This window comes from Eptatretus burgeri, chromosome 3, assembly GCF_056783735.1.
Source record: "Eptatretus burgeri isolate ZD-2024b chromosome 3, Ebu_testis_v1, whole genome shotgun sequence".
Lineage (NCBI taxonomy): Eukaryota > Metazoa > Chordata > Myxini > Myxiniformes > Myxinidae > Eptatretus > Eptatretus burgeri.
Genome location: NC_140963.1, coordinates 33327569 through 33347878, shown reverse-complemented (window position 1 = coordinate 33347878; position 20310 = coordinate 33327569). Strand labels below are relative to the sequence as shown.

The following is a 20310-nucleotide window of genomic DNA, read 5'->3' as shown; positions in this document are numbered from 1 at the left end:
TTTTTCCTAATCTTATGAGTCTTGTTAATTGAATATTCTATATGAAACGTCAATATGCAGAAGAAGAAAAATTGCATGTTACCTGATCTGTACATGTCCACGTCTTTTGCGCTTTGCACTAAACGTGATGATATGGAATAAACAACGTCTTGTGAGGTGTCACCTTTACTTTACATTCTATGAACATTCAAACAAGTGACTGCACATATCAAGAGATATGAGGTGCGTTCAAAAAATTATTAGAACGGAGATTACTCACAATGGTCCATGAAACTGAAACTATTATATTTATCAAAATGCTTATATAATTGGAAAAGAAACAGCTTTTTAAAAATTACCTCCGCCACTGAAGGTGGGCGACCCTTATGTTTTCACCCATCTGTCTGTTTGTCTTTGAACAGGATGTCTGAAAAGGTTATGGACAGATTCGGATGAAACTTTGTGGACCGGTTAGTTGTGTGACACGGACAAATCAATTCGATTTTGGTGAAGATTTGAATTCGGATCCAGATACGAGAACTTTTAAAATTTTACAAGTGCTTCTTCACCATTGAGAGATGTGGCCAAAAACGTAATATACTGTAGCATGATGTCTCAAAGTTGTGGACGAGTTATGATGAAACTAGGTGGATGAGTTGGTTAGTTGACAAGAACAAGCCGATTCGATTTTGTTGAAGGTTCCGATCCAGATCCGGCCTATCAGAGGGATACAACATGTAAACTGTTCAGCCTGGTGGAGGTACTGTATATGCTCTTCCAAGTTCCGTTCTAGGTATTAATATATATATATATATATATATATATATATATATATATATATATATATATATATATATATCTTCTTCTTCTTCTTTTGGCTGCTCCCTGTTAGGGGTCGCCACAGCGAATCATCCGCATGATCCGCATAGTGATTTGGCACATGTTTTACGCCGGATGCCCTTCCTGACGCAACCCTGGTCGCATCTTACGACACAGGGATATGGTACACCTATTTTAACCGGGGTATACACCGGCCCAGTACACTGGTACTCATTTCGCCGACCTCGGAAGGATGACAGGCTGAGTCAACCCCCTGGTGTATTAATTCAGTGGCCCAACGGGGCTTGAACTCAGGACCTTTTGGATCCCAAGCCGCTGCCCTAACCACTGCGCCAACACCAGGATATATATATATATATATATATATATATATATATATATATATATATATATATATATATATATATATATATATATATATATATATATATATATATATATATATATATATATATATATATATATATATATATATATATATATATATGTAGACATTTAGTAAAAAAAATGTTTCTTGGATTAATTTTGAATGTCTCAGTCTGATAACTTTTTTGAACATCCCACATAATACGATACAGACCAGGATCGGATTCCAACCTTAAGAGTAGCATTCAGTTGCACCAATTTGAAAAGATCTAAATCAACAATGAGTCATCAATAACCATTCTTAATGAGTCATCGGAATAAGCATAGACTTGATTTCAGATTCAAATTATTACTTAAGACCAAAACAGAGGGTGGAGTGAGTGATCAGACCTTAATTCCATGTGGTGGCAAGATACGTTGCTGAGCAATGGATATGGAGCTCTCCTCCGAGTGGTGAAAATAATATGATGATGACACGGGTTACAATGACCTGCACCAGCTAAAGGTCTAAAATAAAGAGACAAATGAGACACCCAGTAAGTACTGTGACCCTTACTGGAAGTGACAATGTTTTTACATGGCAATAATATGGGTAATACTGCAGTAACATTCCACTGCCAGAAAACGACAATTTAGACTTTGTTTCTCAGCTCGAAGGCACACCTTATGAGGGTTTCAATATGAAAAAGTAGAAGCAATATCAAGAGGAAAGAACCATTTATCTCAGGATGTGAATGTGTGTATGTATATATATATATATATATATATATATATATATATATATATATATATATATATATATATATATATATATATATATATATATATATATATATATAAATATATATATATATATAAATATATATATAAATATATATATATAAATATATATATTTGCATATATATATATATATATATATATATATATATATATATATATATATATATATTTGCATATATATATATATATATATATATTTGCATATATATATATATATATATTTGCATATATATATATATATATATATATATATATATATATATATTTGCATATATATATATATATATATTTGCATATATATATTTGCATATATATATATATATATATATATATATATATATATATATATATATGCATATATATTTATATATATATATATATATATATATATATATATATATATATGCATATATATTTATATATATATATATATATATATATATATATATATATATATATATATTTGCATATATATATATATATATATATATATATATATATATATGCATATCAGGTCAGGTATGGGAGCATGTGCCAGAACAGCGCGTCGCTGCGTCCACTTTCCGCCGGTACTCCAGGGGCCTCCGTCTGGCCATCCCCCAGGCAGATGCCAGGCCCATCCCCATCTCCTTGAGATGATGGTCAACCTGCTGCAACCATGAGGCACGTGGTCGGCCCACTGGCCTCCTCCACTCATGAGACTCCCTCGCTGAGAGAATCCGGTGAGCAGGATCAGCGTCAGGAAAACGAGCCACATGTCCATACAGCCGCAGCTGACGCTCACGGACTATGCAGGTAACAAATCTCATCCGAGTCTCTCTCAGCAACCGCTCGTTGGACACAAAATCCGACCAGCGATAGCCAAGGATTCTCCGAAGAGACCTGGTACCAAAGGAATTAAGTCTCCGTCTCAGATCCTTGGTCAAAGTCCAAGTCTCGCACCCATAGAGCAAGACTGGAAGTACCAAGGACCTGAAGACTCGGACTTTCGTCCTCCCGCACAGGTACCGGCAGCGCCACACCCCATGATCCAGTGAATCCATGACTCCCAGGCCCGACCCAGACGTCTATTGACCTCCGGCTCACAACCTGCGGAGACATGAATATCACTGCCAAGGTAAGTGAATCTATCCACGACCTCAACATCCTCACCACAAACAGACACAGACAGGACAGCAGCATCCAAGATGTCACCGAAAGCCTGGATCTTTGTTTTGACCCAAGAAATCCGTAATCCCAACGGCTCCGACGCCTCATTCAGCACCTCGAGGGCCCCCAAGAGGATGTCTAAAGTCTCCGCAAAGATGACTGCATCATCTGCAAAATCAAGGTCCGAGATCTTGACATTGCCAAACGATGCACCGCAACTTGATCTCTCCGACATCCTCCCAAAAATCCAGTCCATACAAGTGCTGAAAAGTGTGGGGGCAAGTACACATCCCTGACGAACTCCAGTAACAACTGGAAATAAGTCAGAGGCGGTACCACCACACTTCACAGCACTCTCAGTACCAGAGTAGAGTTCAGACATCAGATCGATCAGTTTCGGTGGCACCCCACGAAGACCAAGAATCCTCCAGAGGACATCCCGATTCACTGAATCGAACGCTTTACAGAGATCAACATAGGCTGCAAGCAGCCCCTGCCGAAACTCTCGTCTGCGTTCAGTGAGGACACGAAGAGCAAGGATACGGTCAATCGTTGACCTCTTTGGTGTAAAGCCTGACTGCTCTGGACGCTGGTGCTCAAGCAGATGGTGGCGAACCCTATCAAGAATTATCCGAGCAAAGACCTTGCCCGGCACTGAGAGCAGCGTCACCCCTCGGTAGTTGTTGCAGTCTTGGCGATCACCCTTCCCTTTCCAGAGAGGGACAACAAGGCCCCTCTTCCAGTCAGTTGGGATGATGCCTGTGTTCCAGGCAGAGCACAAAACTGCATGCAACGACGCGAGTGCAGCATTTCCACCAGCCTTGAGAAGTTCAGCATGGATGCCACAGATCCCTGGAGCTTTGCCCCGTTTCAACTGGTTCACCGCAGCCCGTGTTTCCACAAGCGATGGTGGACCACAGTTGATTCGAGGGTCAGCAACAGGGATTGTAACACCCTTGACGTCCAACTCGACAGTTGGGGGATCAGCCTGGTACAACCGCTCAAAGTAACCGGCCCAGCGGGCCTTCACTTCAGACTCCTCTGTCAAGAGCCTACCACTCTCTGCTCGAACTGCAGTGCTCCGAGGGATGGGCTTGGATGAACGTAATGCGCGAATTCCCCTGTAAGCGGGATGAGAATCACCTGTCCACAGGTGATGCTCTACCCCTCACAGATTCCTCGCACATAGGCCTCCTTGTCCACCCTCAGTGCACGTACAGTTTTACGCCTCAGCTCCCTGAACAGCTCAGCTCTGCCATTCAGCCTGGCCCTGCGACTCTGGTCAATGGTATCCAGTGTCCCTTGAGAGACAAAATTCTTCTTTGCCCTGCGGTGAACTCCAAGGCATCCACCGGCAACATCAAGGACGGTGGTCTTGAAGGTGCTCCACAACTCTTCAGGACCCCCAAAGCACCCAGACCCCCAAGTGTCCACTCAGCCTGTTCGCAAACTCCTCAGCTACTCTCTCATCCCTGAGCTTGGCAACATCCAGCCTAGGCTGGGATGGTACCATTCTCCAGGATTTAAGGTGCAGCTTTAGAGTTGCTACAACAAGCCTGTGGTCAGTATTGAGGAACTGAGCACTCCGGTAGACCCTGCAGTTCTGGATCATCCTCCAACGACCGTCAATGAGGACATGGTCAATCTCCTTTGCCACACCGCCAGCGTTGGAATACCAAGTCCAGCGATGAGCTTGTGGGCGCTGAAACCATGAACCAGCCACCCTAAGTCCATGACTTCTTGCAAAGTCAAGGAACTTAGTGCTATTCTGGTTCATAGTTCCTGACCCATGGGGACCAACACACACCTCATAACCATCCCTATCAGTTCCAGTCGATGCATTGAAATCCCCCAAGACTAGAAGTGTATCTCGTCTGGGGCACTGATCAACCACAGACTCGAGTGTGGCGTAGAATGCATCCTTCACGGTAAGATCACTCGCCTCAGTCGGAGCATAAATAGAGACCAGGGAAATGACACCTAAGGAGTGACGAATCCTTAATCTCATAATACGCTCGTTGACCAGTGTTACCTCAATTATCATTGGGGTCAGCTTATTGGACACAGCTACAGCAACTCCTTGGGTATGGTAACCATCAGAGCGACCAGACCAATAGTAGGTGTAACCACCCACCATTATCTCGCCGCAATCCGGTCTCCGAACCTCAGAGAGAGCTGCAATCCCGATGTCCAAACGCTTGAGCTCAGATGATAACAGAGACAGGTGATCATCCTCTCTTAGGGATAGGACATTCCAGGCACCCACCCGAAGGGACCGCCTCAGGTTAACCCAAGGAGACCGCCGTCTGGTGGACGACACCTCAGCACCACTCCGACACACTCTCCCGCAATCTGACCCAGGGATGTTACCCCGTGGTTTCCCTCCTATCAAAGATTGGGGGTCCCGAAGGCTTTGCCCCAATCCCATCATCCGGTGAGCTGCCCTGCGAAGGGAAGCTGCACAGGAGGTACTCCCACGGAGTGGGTTTTCAGATTTTTTAGCGTTTTTGCGTTTTGCGGAATGAAGCGTTTTACGGTGGCTGGAGTGCAAATCCTGCCACCAACCTCCTAATAAGAAGTAACCCAACTGCAGGAGGACGTCCGCAGACACAGTTGGGCACTAGATATGGATGGCCGTTGGCTCACAAGGAGCTCCTCCGCCCTTTGATATATACATACATATATATATATATATATATATATATATATATATATATATATATATATATATATATATATATTTGCATATATATATATATATATATATATATATATTTGCATATATATATATATATATATATATATATATATTTGCATATATATATATATATATTTGTATATATATATATTTGCATATATATATATATATATATATATATATATATATATATATTTGCATATATATATATATATATATATATATATATATATATATATATATATATATATATATATATATATATATATATATATATATATATATATATATATATATATATATATATTTGCATATATATATATATTTGCATATATATATATATATATATATATATATATATATATATATATATATATATATTTCTTCTTTTTCTTTCGGTTGCTCCCGTTAGGGGTCGCCACAGCAGATCATCCGTATGATCCGCATAGTGATTTGGCACATGTTTTACGCCGGATGCCCTTCCTGACGCAACCCTGGTCGCCTCTTACCACCTATTTTAATATGGTACACCTATTTTAACCGGGGTATACACCGGCCCAGTATACTGGTACTCATTTCGCCGACCTCGGAAGGATGACAGGCTGAGTATATATATATATATATATATATATATATATTGAAGTTTACATTCTTTATCTCTCCGAGTAGATCATTTCACGAAATGGAGATTCCCTTGAGGTCTTCATTCATGAATAAGTATCTAACACTGAAAATCGAGCTGGCTGGGTAGCCTCGAGGTACACACACTCGTCTCTAAGCTGTTTTGCCTGGGTTGGAATTCCGACCCAGCTACAAACAGTCATCCTGGTGTTCCACAGGCAGGGTGATCCTATCAATGTGTGCCGTCTCTCAGATGGACGTTAAAGTGGATGTCCCATCTGCCTGCATTAGTTCGTGGCCGTTAAAGATCTCACGGTGTCCTTCGTAAAGAGTAGGCGAGTAGTCACAGTTGATATTGAATGACAAATTCCTGCACGCCCACTCTCGGTTGGGGGGGGGGGGGGTAGGGGGTGGGGTTAGCTGATGACCTGACACTGAGAACCCCCAGCACGTATGCAAAATCTGATGGAGATTGGCGCAGAGGTTTTTTTCTATGATTTTCAGATCTACACACACAAACACATGGAGAAATGCCTTGTGTGGGGGGGGGGGGGGGTTCCAACCATGCCCGAACCCTGGGTACCCACACCACGTTTGGCCAGCCAATTTCTTTCTATGATTTTCAGACTTACACATTCAGATATCCAGCATTTCTGAGTGGGGGAGGGGGGATTTGGGGTGGGGTTTATGCCCTTGACCTGACCCTGGGTATGTCCAGCACATATGCAAGTTTTAGATGGAGATTGGGCCAGCCATTTTTAGCTCACCTGGAACATAGTTCCAGTGAGCTTATGGGATGGCGCGCCGTCCGTCTGTCCGTCCACAAACACTTGCACCTTCTTTTCTGAAACTACACATACGATTCCAATGAAACTTGACCACAACCTTCACCACCCATGATGTACCAAAGCTTGTTCATGACATTAAAAAATGAGGGTCTGAGGGGGTCTCTGGAGGGAGTTTATGGTGGGGGGGGTTGCCCCCTCCAAAATAGGTATTTGCTTTCTTCTGAGAAACACTCACAGTTGCGATGAAACTTGTCTACAACCTTCATCACCTGTCATATAGAAAAGATTGTACACAATATTAAAAAAATCCGGGTCTAAGGGGATGTACGGGGGTGGGCGGGGGGCGGGGGGTGGGTGGGGGTTGCCAACCAAAATATGTATTTACTTTCTTCTCCAAAACTACACACCCAGTTTTAATGAAATTTGACCACAAACCTTCAATCATCCATGATGTACCAAAGTTTGTTCATGGGATTAAAAAAGTCTGGGTCCAAGGCATTATATGGTGGGGGTGGGGGTAGGGGGTTGCCCCCCAAAATAGGTATTTGCTATAACATTGGTTTATTGGTACATTTTGCTGATCCCGTCCCACAATGCCTTCCTCCTTAGTATCATTATTCTACCAGGTGAGTGCCCAGGGGTATTGTCCCTATATTTATGCCTCCACTGACAAAGTTGCTGGAGGCATTATGTTTTCGGGTTGTCTGTCCTTCCGTACATACGTATGTCCGTCCATGCTAATTTTCTCTGCAACCGCTTATCCAATTGACACAAAATTTTCACCATCGGTGTGACGACTCATGTTGAATGCTTGTGTAAATATGATGTCATAGGTCATGTGGTATGGCAGCCATGTTGGAAAAAAGGAAAAATTTGGACCTCTGTATCCCTGAAACCACTCCGTGGGAAAAATTGAAACTTGGCACATGTCAAGTACTTTGCATGGGGAATGTGATTTTTTGATGATGTCATAAGTGGCTTTGTTATGACGTCATAATTGCATACATCGAACGCTTTATCCGATCAGTATGAAAACTTTTGAGGGTCATCTGGTGCTAAATTGAATTGGTGGGAGGGAGGGGTGGGGAGAGGAATTGACGTCATCGGTCACATGGTTTGGCAGAAATATTGTTTTTAACATAGAAACCTTCAAAAATCTTCTTCTCTGAAATGGCTGAACAGATCAAGGCAAAACTTTACAAATATGATCACCTATTCATGAGGAACAAAACATTCTCTACCTATGACATCATAGGTCACATGGGTTCGCAGCAATGATTTTTTTTGAAGAATAAACCTTTAAAATCTTCTTTTCCAGAAGGGCTTGACAGTTTGAGGGGAAACTTTACCCACATGTTCCCCCAAGCCTTGGTTATACCAGGGTGTTCACGAATAATTAATAGGTCACATGGTCTGGAATCGATATTGGATTGAACAAAAATCCTTTAAAAATTCTTTCTCTTGAACCACTTCATCAATCGACGTGAAACATCAAAATTAGGATCTAGTAGTCATGGGGAATATATGTTTTAAATTTCAACCTGATCGGACGCATGTTCTGGCAGGAGAAAATATTTACTAATTTAAATCTATGTTCAGGGATTTTTATGAAACTTGGTACAAGTATGTATGAAGATGTAATAATTTGGGTAGACGTATATCTGGCAATGTCGTGATGTTGAAGAGTGCCCTTCTGGTTACCTCCACCACCGGAGGTGGAAGGAGGTTATGTTTTCACTCCTTTCTGTCTGTTTGTGTGCAGGATATCTCAAAAAGTTGTGGGCGGATTCGGACAAAACTTGGTGGACATGTTGGGTGTGTGACAAGGAAGAATTGGTTCAATATTGGTGAAGATCCGAATCCTGATCGGCTACTATAATTTTTAAAGTGATTCTTCACCATCTGACCAGGTGTAGTGGCATGCACCTATAATACGGCTACTTGGAGGCTTGGGTTGGAGGATCGCTTGAGGACGGGAGCTCTGCTCTGCGCTGGGCCGCGCCATGAGAGGGTGTAGGGCAGCCTGGAATCATGGCGAAACCCAATCCTTATCCCTGTGTCGTAAGAGGCGACCAGGGTTGCGTCAGGAAGGGCATCCGGCGTAAAACCTGTGCCAAATCAGTATGCTGTTATGTATATGATCAGTATATGATCATACGGATGATCCGTATGATCAGTATATGATCATACGGATGATCCACTGTGGCGACCCCTAACGGGAGCAGCCGAAAGAAGGAGAAGAAGAAGAATTCTTCAGCATCCAGAGATCATGCTAAACTGATACATACCATGATATCTCAAAAAGTTGTGTACAGATTTGGTTGAAACTTGGTGGACAGGTTGGGAATGTAGCAACGACGAATTGGTTCGATTTTGGTGAAGATCTGAATCTGGATCCGGATACGAGAATTATTTAATTCATAGGGTGATTCTTCACCATTGAGAGATAGGGCTAAAAACGACATAGCACCATATAGCATGATATCTCAAAAATGTATTGGGCCCGATGGGTTTTCGTGGATCAGGCATTATGTGGTGGAGGTATGCGCTCTACCGAGTGCCATTCTAGTCTTCTACGTTTTTCTGACTACACATACTTACATCGAAAGAACTTTGTTCCAATAAGTCATCCTCATCAATAATCTGATTTTAAATATTACCTGATAAAATTGCTTGAAGAAAAGTTCACATTTTATCATTCAAATCAAAGTTTGAAGCAATACTTTAAGGTTGTGGTTCGTTATATCCAGAATATATTGATATGTGAGAAGCATCAGACTGGCAGGATAGTTGAGCGGTGTACTCCACCCACCTCTGAATTGTGTAATGTGGATTTGATTCCATTGAAATAAGTTCCAGCTACAAACTGATGTCTGATGCTTCGCAGGCAACATTGCGTCAAATGTATGGTATTTTACCAAAGGGATGTTAAGTCTGATGCCCCATCTATTAGCACTTCTTAGTGGATGCCAATACGTGCTGACATCATCAGTGGATTATAAACTCCTGCCTACTGGTCTATATCATTACTCGTCCTCAGCTGTTACTGCTTTCTGTTCTCTCAAGGTGTAGCGAGTGTTGCTGAGACAGTGATGTAGCGGATACGACTGCGGGATCACTTAAATCTATACTCGCATCAAGATGAACGCCCTCTTTTGGGAAAAGCGATGCCACATTAACAGTTTCTATGGATGACATGTACTAAGCATATTAAAAATACAGATGCCTCAAATTGAAAGTTTAAAAAAAAAAAACTTCTCGGCATGCCTGTCTTCGTTTTGTATACTTATGTAGCATGTTTGCAAATACGAGCAGTCTGGGAGATGCCCTGGTTGATTATTGGGTTCCTAAATGTGCAATGTACATTCCTGCACCATGATCATCGAGGAAAACTGCAAACTTGAAGACCTCCTGGGTCTGCCTTGATATTACCTTAGCCCCATTTAGAATGGCATCATATGTGCGCGTAATTGCGTCATCAAAGTTTCACTTATTACCAAACGTAGTTGATATTTTTGCCGGTCTTTAACAACAACACCCAACACCCCTAATCAAGGTACGACTTTCAAACGTGCAGCGGAATATTACATATAAAGTCCACAACTGACACAATTAAACAATTATTCCACAAATTTATCTTACACCAATGTATGGATTCTCAGTCTTACTTCTATGTTATGTGGGGGATTCAAAAAGTTGTAAGAACGAGGTATTCATAATACCTTTATATGACTGAATATGACTGAGTAAAAGTATAAATATGACTGAATGAGGTACGCGTATAAAGTTGAACAAACCAGTTGCACATTCTTGCAGTTCCATACTTCCCTTATAAACCGTTCAATGTTATTTTGAAAAATGTGAAATAAAGCAACAACATTTTGCACCTGAGTCGGGATGCTTTCTTTCACACATTTTCTGAAGGTACCATCCTCTCGACTCTGTTTGATTGGATACAATATAAAGCAGCGCTGAGACTTGTTTCAGGTCAATCTATCCATGCAATTCTGCAGGATGTATTGTGCAAATCAACAAGAGCTCAGCACAAGCTCTACCAGTTGGGAACGCAAGAAAAATTGGAGGGGGGTTGGCATGGGATTGGGGGGGGGGGATTAAGGAAATATGACAAAACAACATTTTTTCCTATTCATTGGCTGCTTTATTGAACTCCTCCCTAGTGGTTACGTGACTCAAGCAATTACCTTGCTCAATCAGGCACACGCCTGCCAATACCTACGGTTTGGGAATTGTACGTCGGAAAAGATTAGCCAAAAATGCCTCTAACGTTGTGCACCTTTTAACAATCAGGAGAAGAGCCTTGATTTAAACCTCGTGTCGAAGTTTCAAGCCAATATGTGCGTGTGTCGAATTCCTGCTTTATTAACCCATCGCGTGGTATCAGAGATGGTAATTCGGACACCAAGGTGGGCCAACAGGTGTAATATGAAGCATCGATCAAAAAAAATAAAAAAAAATAAGTGAATTTCAAATGTTTGCAGGCAAAGGGTTACAACAGATGCTCTTCAAAAATGCGCTGACATTATTTATGGATTCTAATTGCGTTTGACCTGTGAAACGCAATTTCTACATCATTCTGTGGGGTTGTGCAGCAGGTCTTGGCAGAGGAGAGATGCAGCCATGAAGCTGGGCCTGCCAGAATTAGGAGAGCGTGCTTTGAACGAAATGGCTGAGCAGTTATGAGCTGCCTAGTAATCACTTAAAATCTCAGCTGAAGAAATGCCTCATTGTGTGGGCTCGTGCCTTAAACTTTATTCCTGGTGGGAGTGCGCGAGATGACGGAAAGAAGCATTGGCATAATAAAGATCGAGTAAAGCAATGAGAACATCTCTCTCCTAAATCCACGAATAATTCCGCGTCTTCAATGGCTTCCTTCATCCGTAATCTGCTCACTTACTAGGTTAGAAGCTTTGTTAGGGTTACTGGCGACGCGTTTCTTCGTGTCGATTGTACAATCAAACACAAATGGAGAAAGGTTGACTGATGAAATGAAAATAGGTTTTCATAATAAAGAAGCTGAGAGTAATTAAAGATAAGAGGGGGGGCAGGGTATACAAGGCAGCATAACTTATTTAATGACCGGATTAAGCATGACCTGATTAAGGAGGGCAAAATGAAAAAGAGATAGTAGCTATATGTTATCTAAAAGACAAATACAGACATTGAATGGTACAGGGAAGCAAGCGGCGACGAGGAAAGTTGAATGTAAGACGTAAAATAAATCAATGTAGTACGTGTTGAGAATAGAGAGAATTTTTTTGTTTTTTTACATGATAAAAAAAAAAAACCCCAACTACAGAGGAAGAACAACAAAGTGCGAGATTGCGGGCTCGTTTTGGTAGAGCTTACATTTCCCAAGAGCTGGCAAAGGGAGTGGGCTTCCTTGAACAAGACAACAAACGGTTATTTGCTTCAGCTGAACAAGAGTGAATGCATCTGGCTGACATGATGGGAAGAAGGTGGGATTTGCGATGATACATCTGTTTGTGATCAGAACACAGTTGGTCTTCTTCGGTTGTAAGCACCTTTGGGGCAATGTCTTTGGCTCACACATTCTATTTTTCAACTTTATTGCATCTTTCCCTCCCAGGCAGGCCAGGTTTCCATCAATAAGACGCTTTGACGAGGAAGGCCCTTCAGCGGAAGGGGAATGTTTGAATATCACTTCAGTCAAAGTGAGAAGCTCTTGTTTGGAAGAGGTTAGGGGAGGCCATTTTGTCGGATTCAAACAGGCGTGTGCGATAGTCATTCCCTCAACAGCTCAGGTGCATGCAGCGTGACCTGTGCACGAATAGGTGCGTTGAAATTAAACCAAACTACTCGAAATGCACTATGACGCCGAACTGGGATTGGGATAAAAAAAAAAAAATCAAGGATTATTGGAAGGAGCTGAAAAGTACAACTCCAGGTGTGAAAACAGTGTAAGAAAAGCTTTGCGGGAGCAATGCAGTCCTAGATTCAAAGCCCCCCAGCAGAGTTGCAAAGTATGGCAGTTGGTTTGCGATTCAGCAACAGTTCCCTGGACGAAGGTTTCTCCATAAGGGTGTTCACTTCACGGTCAATATCACAAAGGCGACTTGTTAGACTGCACAGTGACTTCCTGTCCTTGCATTCATGCATGTTCCATGGCAAGGGTTCTGCTCCTCATACCTGTGCAAATGTCTTTTAGTTATGGCTCTGGAAAATACAAACAGCTGGTTATGGGGGTGTTGTCCAACATCACCCCCGAGTATGCCAGACACTCCGGGCCCGAATGTCGTTTTGGCCGATGGCTTGCTCAATCAGTCGAGGAATTTAGCCATAAGCCAGAAGAGTTAAATTTCATTCCTATGATTCAGATACAAATCAGGGTGAAGCATGATCAAGCATCGTCCTGTAAATAAAATTGTTGCAATACCTTTGATAATAATCCCACTAAAGGATATTTTGTTCGAGAATGGAAAGTTATCAAGTCATTGTGGTATGACGACATTAACGAGCCCAGTTTTTTAAACTTATATTTCAGCATAAGCTTCATTACATTTCTAACTTTTTTTTAATGAATTATGGTTGGAAATTCCTGCAGCAGGCAATTTTGAAACTTACCTGAATCCAAGTTATATACACGTGAGACGTCAGTGACTTTGGAGCCATTTGTCTGAGCCAATTGTCGGACAAGGCCCCGAAGTCACAGAGGCTCCAAGTAAGCTGCAGATTGCACCCAAATGGTTTTAATTTGACCTACCAAAGCTAAATTAGCTTTGTGTATGGGAACATAAATCGAAAATTGAATAATTGTGGCTCAGATTTCCAGCATTCTGCAAGAGCTGTCTTGGCTAATGAAGACTTAATGAGAAATTAATCGGAAACAGGTCCATAAAAGGAGCCGCGTGTCTGGTCCGAATGGTTCTGTAGTGGAGATCTGTGTCAATGCTCGACGCTGTCCTTCTCCTTTCCTAACAGGGACGAATCCCAGTGTTACACCCCATGAGGCCCCGACTGCTGCCACATGCTTATCAGCGAGCAGCAAGGCTGACCGCACTGTCTCAGCAGTTTGGGAACATGTGTTTTGGATGCCCGACGTGACAGATACTGCAACCTGAACATTTGCTCCCACCATGCTGAGAACAGTCTTTTTAGTTGCTTATCAGGAAACATTTGGCATGCTTGCTGTAGATAGGTAAGAATAGATACTGCTAGGGAATTTCTCAAGGGGTTGGGTGGGGTGGGGTCTCTACAGCAGAGAATGATACCACTGTATTGCGATGTGATGACAAAAAAATGACTTGTTCCAGAAGTATGACTAAAGCCAACAAACTATGATAGACCAATCACAACAACATTCGTTATGCACCTATCATATAGTCTCTGGATTGCTCAACTTCCATTTGATTAATTAAACCAAGCTGCTGTATGAGCTGCTTCGCAAAGTAAAAAAAAAACAAAAACTGAATTTCCAAAAACTAAGATTTACTAGAAACTGATGATTGTAAAAAAAAAAATAAAAATTCACTTTCAAGTCTTGATGGAATTGAAAATGGATCAGAAATTCACAAATGAAAACTTAACTGAATTTCCCAGGAATTTCTGGGGAGGCCGCCATGTTGTGTTGATGAAGATCCGTGAAACACATGAATGGGATGTCACCGACGTGCTTTTGGGTCTACACTAGTCTATAAAACACACGTGTGATGATGTCACGTATGCTTTTCGCCCGATGGCAGACGATGCATGGCTGCTTCCCGCAGAAAGCACTGAGAAATTATCTGAAAACAAATTTGCTGCTTAATCGTGCAAAAGATTTTTTTTTTAATTCAGAATTTAAGTGCAAAATGAAAGGTGATCAAAACTAGCCATTCTCGCTCTTTCAAACACACCTTTTTGTTTCACTCTCTCGGTGAAAAGGTGTCCGTTTTGTTGGCTGTTTCCTATTTTTGTTTGATTATACATAAAGGACAGTCGTTTGAAAGGGAAAGCATGTCAGCTCGGCTCGTTAGAACGCACTCTGCTCCACGGCCCTGCAGTTCATCGCCGTGGTCGCCTGCCGATGTACGCCGCCGTTTTGATTCCGATAAAGAGCCACCACTTGCCGGCAGCAACCTCCTGGTGGGGTCAGCCCGCTGTCTGTTCCCACGCTCACACAGAGAGCCACGGAGAGACAGGCCGCAGAACAGGCCATGCGACCAAGCAGACACACACACAACCAGGCCAGGGGAGCTGGGGGAGAAGGGAGCGGGGGCTGTACGGGCATTACCGCCAGGGAGACATTACTTTCAGGTGAACAGGCACGAATGTGAGGACGCAACACCGATTTACAGCAACCAGAATCAATGGCACTCGCCAATCCTGCCTCCCGCTGTCGCGACTGTTCGGCACCATACAGAGTGCCAGTACAAAGGCTTTCCCTCGACCCTTATCTCAAAACGCTCGCACCGTCCCCCCATTCCCTTTCCCTCTTTCCATTTTCAACCCCTCAATGTCCCCCTCCACTCTCTGACCACCCTTCCATACCCTAAGAACCTTCACTCCCCAAGGCTGGAGTCCCACCAGATGACATGGCAAAGAAGGAAAAAGAAACCACCAAGGTTCCTTCCAAAAAAAAAAGTTCCCTTGGCTCTCATGTGTCTAAAAACACAACAAAACCACTGGGGTGTTACATTCTTTCAGAAATTAATGCAGTAGGAGGTTGGTGGTCATTCTTCAACAATTTGTTGAGGTGTTTCACAGAGCACAAGGAAGACAGCCAGGTCGTTCAAACGCAAGAGAGCGCCGACCAATCGAATGACAATTTACTAACATTCTAGAATTCTTTAAAGATGCACATTCAAACGGAAATAAAGTAGGCCATGCCTTTGAAGTGACGTTTGGCTGGTTTTTTCCTGGGAATTTTTCTCCCCGGATAGCGGCGAATTTGAGAGTAAATATCTCCCACTAATAATAAAAAAAAAAACTACAGCCCCTCATGCAATCTTTTCGGAGCATTAGGGAGTGGGAGTCATTGAGGAAATCGAGGAAGGTTGGAATAATGGTTAGAGCATCCGCTGTGAGGCTGCGAGGTCAGAGGTTCGATTCCAACTGGACCTGAGCCCTGGCAATGAGTAAAAATTGCATGAGCTTCTTCCTTGCTTGATGCTCAGCATTTGAAAGGATAAGAGTGTGAACAACCCCCAAGGGTTGGCATCCACGGGGAGGAGGAAATTCTAACTTAATTGCCCCCACTGAGTGCGGAGAGAAAAGCGATGTTGTCATAAACGATGGTGTCTCTGGTACCCAGAGTGCTCTGTGAAGTGACGTCACTTCACACAAGTTCAGAGGCTTTGTTTGTCTGAAGTTAAGTGTGGTGTCGTCTCATGTATTTGTCTATATGTGAAGGTGTGATTATGTGTATTCTGCTCCAATGTGAGCCTTACCCCCTGGAAGCCAAAAAAAGAAGGGAATGAAAAAGGACTGGACAAAGGAAAGTAGGAAGGTGATAAAGAGGAGGGGAGAACGTGGGGTCAAAATGGAGGCCTTTTGAACGTACTTAGTAAGTAGTTGGATCTTGATGTTCGTTCATTTCAAGCACCTATCATGAATCAAAATATTCCCTTCAATGCAGAGCTCCCAACAGCATTTATTATATCAGTTCAGATTTTTCTTTTAAAGCCTTTTTTTAATGTCCCTGTACCTTTTTAGCAAACCCTGGTTCCTCTTTTTTGTGTACTATCCTCATTATCATTACACATCACACCTTCTTTACTGTACGGTACTCCGATTCTGATTATGATGCATCAGGGTTACACTGGGTGGTTTGCCATTGCTTTCCAGCAGTAGTTAGGCAGGAATTTGTAATTTGTTCAGTGTGCCAGTGATAGCTTGCCGACTCTTCATGAAGGATACCTTCGGATCTTTAACGTCTACGAACTAATGCAGGCCCACGGGACTCCCAGTTTAACGTCCATTCGAGGGACGGAACACACATTGAATCTTCCTGCCGATGAAATATGACAGTTTATCGCTTGGTCAGGAATCAAACCCAGGCTACACAGCTTAGTGGTGAGTGTGGACACTTCTCGGTCATCCAGGCAGCCCCTTTACTCTTCTACTTTGCAATATATAATCTAATCCATCCATTGTATTGGGACCACACTCCGTGCAGCGCGTTGGTGCTGGCTAAGCAGTCTCCTGGGCTATTGGGCGCAATCCCGAATGGGTCAGCACTCCAACACAGGATACTCGAATGGCTCAATCATCCCAGCAAGCTGGTACTCATTTTGCCGACCTCGGAATGATGACAGGCTGAGTCAACCCCACCTGGTATTAATTCAATGGTCCAGCAGGATTTGAACTCAGGACCCGAGGATCCCAAGCCCACCACCCTAACCATAAAGCCAACACCAGGCATACTTAATCTAATGCTGTCGCGTTTTATTTTCTCAAGGTATTCCTGATTTACTTTTTTTAAAAGAATGTTAACAATATTTTACACTTTAAACACCCTTTTTGTTCACTCTCCTTTCACCCTTTAACAGAATAATCACACTGCTTTTACTTCTTCGATGTAGGCCAGAGACGAGTGATAAACTCTCATGCGTAATGTAAGGCCAAAGCTACCCACTGCAGCACGACTCGCTTACGGAAACTAAATGTAGTCTTATTTCAACACGACTACCAATCAGCATGGTGTTCAACAGGTACCTTTGAAACTTAACTAAAAACTCTTGGTCCAGATCAAAAAAACAATACCTAAGGTTCAGATCCAATTGGTAAATTGCACCGCTTTTTTTTTATTTCTTCCTTGATTATTCACTGCAGGGTCATTTTAACTGTAAGCAATCTGTTTGCAGGTCAGAAAGGCCTCAGTTGCATCCAACTCGTCTTAATGATAGATTGTATTGAGCTTGCGCTCAGCCACATACTGTGACTTTAAATGTCTGCTTTTAAAAAGTTATTTTAAGGAAGACATGAGCTCGATTTACCTTACAAGATTATGGCAGAGGTTGTTCTGGGTCAAGACCTGTAACCTGAAAACTGACCCAAGCTTTGCCAAAATGACAAGGTACTAAGTAACAGACCTGAATCAAACATATTGCTATTTTGGGAGCCTTAGTGCCTCCTATTCTATAGTTAGCACCACCGTGTAACTTTCTACATGGGGTTTCACATCTCAAATACAATTCAAAAACTCCACTGATTAAATATTTTATTAATTAATTTAATTGATGCCCCCTCCATTGCCCCCCTAGCCATCCTCCCACAAAAACCTTCCTTTGCTTGAGCCTTTTGTTATCATAAGATCAGGTAGGTAGTGGTTGCTGCTCGACAAATGCAAACCAATAAATCCTTGGGAAATAAAAAGTAGGATTGACATTGCATCAATGTCACTAGTTGCTAAATAGATTGTCCCGTGTCACGTGACATCTTGGCCTGCATCATGCCCCTGATGTGACAAAAGAAATATAGCAAACAGGCAGCTGCCTGGCAGAGAGATAAAAATCACACGCTGTCCAGCGAGACATAAAAGGATGCTTGTTCCTGTACCACATTACATAGGAAGCATTACGAGTCAGCGCAAACACAGCACCTTTCAAACGTTGTGTCATGTTGCCGAAGCAATCTGGGAGGAGTTGATCGATTTTGATGCACACGGGTCAAAGAAAACCACATCTTTAAAGTCAGAGCTCCAGAGACCTGTGCAGCATCTCTGCTTTTTTTTTTTTTCACCAGACTCTGTGCTCATGAGCTTTAGAGCTTGATTCATCTCACATCCTGACCCAAGGACATCGTCCGTCACATGATAGTCACTGCCCGTTTAATGCGAATTCCCAGCTTTAGCACAGGTAGATTGATTGCTGCCATGGCTTAAAGTGGTACGTAAACCTCTTCTGCGCATTGATCATCAAGAGCGGAGAGGTGATAGTAAACTTGTTCTCCCCCCCTCCATTGAAAGAAACAGTGCTTTGTGAAGAGTAGGTGGTGATCATCAAGAGCGGAGAGGTGATAGTAAACTTGTTCTCCCCCCCCCCATTGAAAGAAACAGTGCTTTGTGAAGAGTAGGTGGGCTATCGCTGGCATCCTGGCAAAATTCAAAATTCCTACCCTGATTTGCTGTCAGAATGATGACCCGTCCAGGATTGTGACACGAGCTTTGGCAAAACCGGCAAGGCTCTGTATGGAGTAAATGATTGAAATAAGTTTGAAGTATTTGTTTATATCATAGATAATTGTAATTAATGTTCAAAATAAATTTGATGAAAAAACGAATTTGCATCCTATCATCATCATCATCATCATCATCATCGTACCATACTATAACAGTGCATCAGTACTGCCAAGCAGTCCATAGGCAAGAGTTATGCTGAGAGGTTTGCTCTTGCTTTCACAGCATTCCCCCAGGACAGGAAGTCGTAATTTGTCAGGGTGCCGGCAACAACTCGCCTACTCCTCGAAGGACACCCTGAAGTCTTTAACATGCATCAACGACCAGTCCTGGCAGATGGCTCCTCCAGATAAACATCCTTCCGATGGACTTCATACACAATAATGTATGGCGACACAAGCAAAACTCCAGGGTGACCATTTATAGCTGGACAGCCCAGAGGAGAGCGCACATACCTCTTGGCTAGCTTGCCAACCCTTACATCTTAAACTGTGATCTGGATGACATCTGTTTTTTTGTTTTTTTTAAACAACAACCCATTCATTCATATTGTATGTTAAAGCTTTCCTTATAAGGAAGACACCACATCACAAACATCATCCCCTCCAGAAGTATTGAGGTTGACTGTGACTGAGAAAACAAATTTGCACCATTTCACCTGGCTAACATTCCAACTTTAGGACAAATTCCCCCACAAACCTCCCACTCGTTGGGAAACTGCAGCATGTTCAAAGGCCCTCATTAATTCATTTATAAATCGGCTCAGAGGACAGAGCTTGATTCAATTAATGCCAGCCCGTTACCTTCTTGTGGGTTGATCTTTGAAGTTGGTGCATTTAATTAGGCCCACAGAGCAGCCACTGTGTTCTTTAAACAAAGGTTTGCATTGCAGGGAATTTTGAACACTTCACAAAATGAAGGGCAGTGCAAGGTGTGATGGGAATATATATAT

At 42.4% G+C, this 20310-nt stretch overlaps 1 protein-coding gene across 10 annotated transcripts in view; it reads right to left on the bottom strand.

Annotated features, from left to right (window-relative positions):
- LOC147029651 (zinc finger E-box-binding homeobox 2-like) overlaps positions 1–20310 on the bottom strand; it is a 313528-nt gene that overhangs the window by 193586 nt on the left and 99632 nt on the right. Inside the window, exon 1 of one of the 10 annotated variants that reach the window (XM_085872857.1) lies at positions 1576–1596. The exons of the other annotated variants lie outside the window; for them this stretch is intronic. The gene's annotated coding sequence lies outside the window, so the exon portion shown is untranslated. Of the gene's footprint in view, positions 1–1575; positions 1597–20310 lie in introns of those variants that run through there. 10 annotated transcript variants of the gene reach the window in all.